This window comes from Carlito syrichta, unplaced genomic scaffold (assembly GCF_000164805.1).
Source record: "Carlito syrichta isolate Samal-C Ts95f unplaced genomic scaffold, Tarsius_syrichta-2.0.1 Scaffold301923, whole genome shotgun sequence".
Taxonomy (NCBI): domain Eukaryota; kingdom Metazoa; phylum Chordata; class Mammalia; order Primates; family Tarsiidae; genus Carlito; species Carlito syrichta.
The window spans coordinates 82,504-92,013 of NW_007246019.1; positions in this window are offsets into that span (position 1 = coordinate 82,504).

Below are 9,510 nucleotides of genomic sequence, written 5' to 3' on the forward strand. Positions count from 1 at the left end.
TTATTTGGATAGCCCCAATCTTCTTCCCTTGTCTGATTGCTTTAGCTAGGACATTCAATACTATGTAGAACAGGAGGGGTGACAGTGGACACAATTGCCTTGCTCTGGTTCTCAGGACAAATGGTTCCAATTTCTGTCTGTTTAGCAATATATTGGCAGTGGGTTTCTCATAGATGGCTCTTACTATTTTGAGGTATTTAATGCAACGTCCATTAAATTATCAGCAGCAGTCTTCTCAGAAATGGAAATGACAATACAGCAACTCATATGGAAACAAACGACCATGGATAGCCAAAAGAATCTTCAGCAAAAAAATGAAAACAAAACAAAACAAAAGCTGAAGACATCTCACTCCCAGACTTTAAACTTTACTACAAGGCTATAATAATCAAAACAGCCTGGTACTGGTACAAGTACAGGCATATAGACCAATGGAACAGGATAAAGATTCGGAAGAAAAACCTCAATTTTTCAACCAACTCATCTTTGACAAATCCTCCACCACCAACCACTGGAGAGAGGAGAACCTATTCAGTAAATGGTGCTGGGAAAACTGACTGACCACATGCAGAAGATTAAAACAAGACCCTTACCTATCATCATACATAAAAATCAACTCTAAATGGATCAGAGACCTAAACATAAAACCTCAAACTATAAGAACCTTAGAAAATGCAGGAGACCCCCTTATGGAAATTGAAACTGGCAACCAATTCCTGATCAAAACCCCAAGTGCCCAAGCCATAAGATAGACAAGTGGGACCTCATCAAACTGAAAATCTTCTGGAAATCTAAAGAAACCATCAAGAGAGCAGGGAGAAAGTCCACAGTCTGGGAAAAATTATTTTCCAACTGTATATCTGACAAAGGCCAAACATCTAGGATCTATAAGGAACTCAAATGTGCTTGGAAAAAAAAAAAGACAAAACAAAAATAAAGCCCCATTACAAAGTGGGCAAAAGATATGAATAGACATTTCTCAAAAGAAGGCATACGAGCAGTCAGCAGATACATGAAAAAATGCTGAGCTTCACTAGTCATCAAAGAAATGCAAATTGAAACCACACTGAGATATCACCTAACTCCAGTCAAGGTGGCCATCATCAATAACTCAAAAACAACAGATGCTGGATAGGGTTTGGGGAAAAGGGAACACTTCTACACTGTTGGTGGGCATGTGAACTAGTACAACCTCTATGAAAAACTGTCTGGTGATTCCTAAAAGATCTTAAAACTGACCTTCCATACAGTACCACAATCCGCCTGCTGGGGATATACCTGAAGGAACTGAAATCACTCTTTGAAAAAGATACCTGCACATGCATGTATTGCAGCATTAGTCATAATAGCAAAATAATGGAACCAACTGTGCTGCCCATCGAGAAGACTGGGTAAGAAAAAGATGCAACATACACAATGGAATATTATTCAGCCATAAAGAAGGAAAAAATTATGAACTTTGCAGCAACTGGGATGAACTTAGAGTCTGTACTACTCAGTGATTCATCACAGAAACAAAGAACTGAGTATCACATGTTCTCACTCATAAGCAAAACTTGAACAACTATCATAACACTATAAGAAAGGGAATGGCAGTAGTGAGAAACTGCCAGAGGAGGGGGAGAATACCTCATCAACAAGGGTACCTGTATAATGAACATTTGTGTACCCAATCCTGAATTGTACCCACATCTTTAAAATTAAAATTTTTTTTAAAAAGTACAAATGTTGGCAAAAACTTTCTGTATTTACTAATTTGGAGGTTTATCTGTATATGGGTCTGTTTTTCAACACGTAGTTTTGCTCTAAATGAAATTCTTGATTTACATTTGCCTTTTCTGTTTCCTTACGTGAAAGAATAGGTTATTAATTGGATAATTTTTATAGGTCTTACAACTTAATTTTTCTCTAAACATTGCTTTAGCTGAAGCTCCTCAATATTAAAATATGTTGCATTTTCATTTTAATTCATTATAAAATATTTTTCACTTTTATATTTCAGATAATATTAACTTGATTTTAACAGCTTATTACTCTTTTTTTACAATTCTGCCTGCAATTATATATGTGTGTGTGTGTGTGTGTGTGTGTGTGTGTATGTGTGCACCAAAAAATTTATACATATTTTAAGAGATGTCATCTACATATTACTTTTTGAAGTTGAATTAAATTACAGAAGCAATATGTAGGATGATGTTCGTTCAGTCATGCTTCCAACATTTTCTTGGACTGTCCTACCTGTCGCATGGTGACATTAGCATTCATTGATTAACGCCATCTTTTGAGGAAACTTCATACTTAAAACGTGTATACATTTTCTGGCACCCCTGCATATCCAATTATCCCTTGGTATTCATGGAACTCCCTGCAGACACCCAAATTCACAGATACTCAAGTACATTACATAAAATAGCAGAGTACTTGTGTTTAACTTATGCACATCCTCCAATATACTTTAAATCATCTTTAGATTACTTATTATAGTTAATACGATGTCAATGCTAGTTAAATAGTTTTTAAACTGTATTGTTTATAGAATAATGGAAAAAATTCTATATTTTTTGGGTACAGATAGAGTCATATTTTTTTTTTGAGTTGGAGTCTCACTCTGTTGCCCAGACTGGATTGCAGTGGCCACTCCCGGCCACCACAGCCTCGACCTGCTGGGCTCCAGTGATCCTTCTGCCTCAGCCTTCCAAGTAGCCGGAATTACAGGCATGCGCTACCACGCCCAGCTGATTTTTTTATTTATTGTAGAGATGAGGTCTCACTGCCCAGGCGGGTCTCGAACCCGCGGGCTCAGGCAATCCACTCACCTCAGCCTCCCAAAGGCGCGGGATTACAGGCTGAGCCACCGAGCCCGGCCATATATTTTAAAATATAATTTTGATCATAGTTGGCTGCATCCACAGATGCAAAACCCATAGATAGAGAGAAACTGCATGTGTCTATAACTTACACGCAAATTATCTTTTTTTATATAGCTAAATATTTATTAACTCTGTACTCAAGGCATCAGGAGATACTGAAGTGTGCTAGGAGACAACACAGCAACGGTTAGGATGCAAGTCAACTTAGCTGTGGGCTCTCCACCATTTGTCCTTCCTAGTAGACAATGGTTGAAAGACTTTGGTAAATGTATGTCCTCTTTTTTTTGACAAATAGTAGGAGACAAAACTTTTCCTGTTTCTGTTTCTTCTCAACTGCCATCAGCGTGAAATAATACTTCTTTCAAGGTGGCGTATTCTGCTCTTCTATAATGTTCTCAACCCAGGTTACTTCTTCCTCAATGTCATTAATCTTTTCAGACTCTTCTTATTCCTGTTAGCACAGTCAGGGTATAACATATTATCTTCTCGGCCTAGGAATGGGGAAGTGCAGGTTGGCAACAAGAAAGGAGAGATCATCCTCCTGGGAGTGTCAGGCACCCAGGCCTGACCTAAGTGAAACTGCAGGTGAACTCAATCCTTCCTGTTTGCTGAGAGAGGTCCACACACCACCTGATACCAGAGGCTGGCATCAAAAAGGCCTCGACAGAAGCAGGAATGGACCATGAATTCACAGCCTTAGGCTGAATGACTCTTGCAGTAATTTTTGCCCATGCTGCCAGCCTGGCTTCCTGAGCTGAAGTTACCACTTCAACAGTAATAGTCTCTAATGCACTCTCATTCATCTCACAGCTTTTCTGAAGCCTTGCTCTGTTAATCAGTGCCTTGTGTTCCCTCAAATACGACTGTAATTTGGCCTCCTGTGATGTTGCAGAATATGATTTTGTTCTGGGTACACAAGCCTCTAGAGTCTCAGATAAACATCCATTTTCTTGCCATCGGTACTCAAATTGAGATGTTTGCACCAGTTCCACAAAGTGTCCCAATACACCTTGGTAATGCGAGGCAAAACGATGGGCAAGGGGAGGACTGGGATTTTATATCTGACTTTTGGGTGTGCTTCAGTTGGTTCATTCACTTGAGGTGAATGAGCATTGCTGTGTTTCCTGGGCTTCTTAGGGTTGATATCAGAAGTTCATTTGTCGTTCTATGTCTGGTACATCTTTCACTGAAGCCAATGACAATATCACACTTTCCTCATCATCTACTTCCTCCTCAAAGAAATTCTTTTGTTGTTATCATAGTTTAGGCCTGACATTTTTCAGCAATATGCAGGGCAAGGCAAAGGTAGCACTGCAGAGGATACCTGCAGTTTACTTCTTGCAACCTGGAATTTATATATTAACAAGCTATGTATTTATTCTTACATGTTTAAACTACAATAACCTTCAAAGGACCCTCCATTTGAGACAAAGTCAAGATGCTTTTTCCATTGCTCAAAACAGTTTTTGAATTTGTCAAATCTGATGACTTTTAGTGCTTCAGCTGTTTTTTATTTCACTTCTTCCACATTAGCAAAACATTTCCCTTTGAGGACTGTTTTCACCTAGGCAAACAATCAAAAGAATCTCTCAGGGCCAGATCAGATGAATAAATAGGTTGGTACATCACAAAGGTAAAGAGGTTGGTACACCACAAAGGTCATGTTGTTTTGATCAAAAACTGTTGAACACTCAGCATTGTGTGGACAGGTGCAACTTGCAAATCACCACCATGAAATAGGCAAACACGATAAAAGAACATCTAAAAAATAGTCATTGAACCCGAATGCAGCCTCTAACAACAATGGTAGCTAGTACACTGATGCCAACAGGTTATGGAACACTTAACTGAGGAACTATGTACTACAGGGAGTCCACCATCCTCCCTCATATATATTTGTTTTCAACTACCAATAAAAAGTTAAGCAGACCTTGAACAATTATCATAATATTATAAGAAAGGGATTGACAGTAGTGGGAAACTGCTGGGGGGGGGTGGATTGGCAGTTGAGGGAAACCACCAAGGGAGGGAGAGACACACCTCATCAGCAAGGGTACCTGCATAATGAATATTTGTATACTTAACCCTGAATTGCACCCCACATCTTTAAAAAATATTAATGCAACCCATTCATTAGGATCAATTTACATGAACTATCAGTCATGCGTTACTTCTAGAAAAAGTTCACTTTATCTGACTCACAGCAGTTTTCATTCTAACAGAGAAAGGGATGAGTCTAAACACTATCCATGGCATTTTACCTCAGGTCTGATTTGTTTAACTTTGTTGAACATTGAGTATGAACTAATACTTATATTTTGTTCATATAAACTCAGATTTCAGATTAAGATGCTCCTATTTTTCTATGCTAGACAAATAGAAAATTTTATACAGAAGACAAAGAGAGTGAGAAATGTGACAAAGATAGAGTGAGAGGGAATAGTCTATTATTTGTAGCTCTGATTCACCTTATTATCAGGTAGCTGACAGCTGAACTCGGATGCTTTCTTTTACATCCGCTGATGTTTTGTACCTTGTGACAACTTTCTAAGATTTATTTATGTCACAATCTTTCTTTGGACGGTCTCACAAAGAGATTTAGGGACAGGAGAAGCAAAAATAACTGTTTCTATTAAGTCTTATCACTTGACATGTAGAAACTTCGGGGTTCACCTGTGTAGTGTAATGTTAAGAAAATCTGTGAGGCAATCTATTAGTACTGGGGTAACTTAGCTGTGTTCTATTCTACAGTTATAATCTGTGCCTCTGAGCTTTATTCACTGTCTGTTAAGTATATGCTTTTAGCATCAACAGGGACTCTGAATTATTAGAGCTAAATTAATTTTTATAGAAAATAAATCCTGGAAGCTTAACTCTGTGGTGCTTTATTGTTCTGAGATAAAGAACCTTATCCTACCAAAAGGTCAATATTTATCAAAGGTTTTCCTATGACCATCAATTTTGCTAATTATTTCCTTACTACTTTATGTCACCTGGGTTTAAGCCATTTTTCTTTAAAAGTTGTTTTTTTATTATTAGTTGTCATGATTAAACAATTTGAAACTCATCATGGTACTACAAATAATGTATTCATCAGCCAATTTTCAAAGTTCATAATATTGAAACATTTTGATTACTCTGTCATCCTCCATCCTTCCCTAAAAATTTTAAACTGATTTTATTCACTAAAATCTTAAAAACAAATCTGAGATTTAAGCCAAAATGTGATGCTATCTGAAATCTGATAAAAATTTCAACCTTATATTTGAATGAAATATTCAATAACTTACCTACTAGCAGAGTTAGTATTGCTGACTAAATTTAATTAGAAACAAAAAAGAGTCTTAAAAAAAACCTACTTGCCTTCTCTCACCTGACTTGAAAACTCATATTTAATATAGAAATTTACAGTAAATAATTGATTTTCAAAGACAGCATTGTCTTTTTTTAATATATAGTCAGTTGTTTTCTGTTAGTCAAAGCATTTTAAAAAGTATTACTTTAAGAATTACTTTGCTTTTAAAACTTGGTACTGAAAACAAATGTGTACTTTATGTATTAATAATATAACCCATTAAGAATCTTGTAAGAGAATTATATGAAGTATTTTAAAATGTAAAATCTGAGAGTACTCACTTGCTGTAAATGTCAACCTCAGCTTTGTAATTCTATATGTCACTAAATATTATACTAGTCAATAACAAATCTACAAAGAAAGTAAAAATGATGTTCATTCCTATTTTATTGTGCTTCTGTGTCAGACACAATATACTGACTACCCTATAGCTATTTGCCCCTTCCCCCAATTTTTTTCTTACTAAGAGTTCCCACATGTGTTTAACTCAACAGATTGTCCAAATCTCAAATATAATAATTATCAGTTTATGCTAGTTATTGTAATTGTGTTTCCCTTTATCAGATATACCTTTGACTAACCTCCCTGACTAGGTGCTGCCATGTTACTCTGATTTATTCAAAGAAAGATAAATAATAACTGCAAGGTTTCTGAGAAAATTTTACTTAAAAAACAAAACAATAGCAACAACAGAGCAATAATAGAAAGACTGACTCCTGGTTTTTAATATTTAGGGTGGTAATCGGAATAGATTATATTGAACTTTGATAGCCTGGTATAAAGTTTAAAGGCAGCACACTGAGATGGGAAGGACAGAAAGCTAAAAATGGCTTAGGTTCCTGCTAACATTTTTGAACTGCTTAATAGCCCTGAATTGCAGGTCTATTTACTGGTTGAGTTTACAAGTGCTGCCATATTCTATGCTATAATTTGCAAAATTTTCTACTGCAGCTAAAAACATTCTTAAGATTAAATTACTTTCCAATTCATAGTGGAGAAACATCTCATATTTTTCTAAATGTTATCAGTCAACTTTTATTGTTGCTATAAGAAATATGAACTTTAATTCTTATATAATAATACATACATTCATGTTTTAATTCATAAAGATGGACTTCAAGTTTCAAATCCTTGAAATTTTGCTAAGAAATTTTCTTTATCTGTTATTTATGCTACACATCAAACATTTCAACAAACTCTATTTTAGTTACTTATGAAAGCCGACATTAAAACATTTGGAGAAATAACTCTTCAGAGAGGAAGTAACCAAGTTTAATAATGCCTTTTGGGGGCCTTTTAAGTGATGTAGGGAGTTTTATTATAACATGAGCCTTCATGTGTTTCAAAATGAAAAAAATAAGAACAAGATTGAAAACAAAATACTATCAAAGTTCCAAAAAAATTGTAGCTTGGAATCCTTCGAGGCATAGATGATACTCATTACTCTTTGTAATTACTAGTTTTGAATGAAAGAAAGAAAGAATGTTTCACATATATTTTATTAAAATCACATATTCCATGGAATTTCTTATGTATTATCTTATATGTATGATTTAAACATGAATGAATTAAATTTGCTACAAAATTATTAGACATGGCTTACTCCAAGGGCCTACAAACTATATTACTGAGAAGGGCCAGATTATAACTACAAGCAAACCTCAAAGATATTGCAGGTTTCATTACAAACCATTGCAATAAAGCAAATGTCACAATAAAGCAAGTCACACACATTTTTGGTCTTACCATGCATATAAAAGAAAATGCTAACCTGAGAATGTCATGGTTTATTTTTTCATTTCCCACTATGCCGTTTGGCCTTTTCTAACATATGTAATAGTTAAACTCTGAAGCACATCAAGAATGCTTTCTTTCACTTGGTTATAAGTTACTAGATATTGCTTGAGTAATAAATGATATAAGTATATTCACTCCTTATTTGATTTAGAATTATGTAGTTTAGTGTTTAGACATAAGGTCTTTTAAAAGCACAAGTTCATAATAAGTTCATTATGAATTCATTATAAGTTCTAACGCTTATCTAAGAGTTATATAGGTGATTTATAACACTATTTTCACAGACTTAGGATAAAAATTAATCGTTAAGGTTTTTACTTAGTTCTATAGTTAAAATTTTAAGTAAACATTTATAGAGTGAGTTTTCACTAAATTCATAATATACTAATTAGATACTTTTATGATAATTAACTAGAGACAAAAAACAACCTTGGGGGCCTAAAGAACATCACTAAAAGCTTCTTTTGAGTTCTCTTTAAAAATAAACACTGCAAGATAAGAGAAAAATAACATAGACAACTGAACAAGAGAGGCAATTACAAAGCTCTAAAGGTCACAAAAGCCCCAGAAGAAAAACTACTGCTACATAAAAAAAATGTACACTTAAAAACTTTCTTAAGACATTTTATGGACTATAATTCAGGACTTTAGACTAAAACTATCATTTTTGGCTTTATAAATAAAACTTATTGTCTGAATGCTTATAGGGTTCTTGGCTTGTTTGTTGCTAAGACAACTAGATGGTGGTAACTTTTAAAGGATATATATGTAAAAAAATTTTCTTTGTCTTGCCCCTTTACAAATGGCATAAAAGCTTTCTGTTAGCCAACATTAAACACTATCTGTTCAACAAACAGGTGTCCGAGTATAATATTTTCATCTTTCGCCTATTCGTCTCTCCTTCAAAAAACCTCACACCCTTGGCAGGGGCAGGACCCCCACACCAAACCATTGCAATAAAGGAAATATCATGATAAAGCAAATCACACACATTTTAGGTCTTACCATGCATATACGATTATGTTTTCACTATACTGTAGCTTATTAAGTGTGAAATAGCATCATATCTAATGAAATACATATTATAATATAAAATACTTTATTGCTATATATGCTAATGACCTTTAGATTGTTCAGCGAGTCATATTTTTCAGCTAGGTGGGGTCTTGCCTCCATGTCAATGACCGCTAAATGCTCAAGGTAGTACTTGCTAAAAGTGTGGGTAGCTAGGACAACTTCTTGAACTAAGACAACAATGAAGTTTGTTATATCAATCGATCCTTTTGTGAAAATGTTCTTTGTAGCATGCAGTGCTGTTTGATAACATTTTCCCCATAGTAGAACATCTTCCAAATTTGGAGTCAACACTTGCAAATCCTGCTGCTGCTTTATACCTAAGTTTATGTAATAGTCAATATTTTTTGTTGCCATTTCCATTTCCACATTTTGCAGCACCTTCATTAGGAGTAAATTTTGTTTCAAGAAACC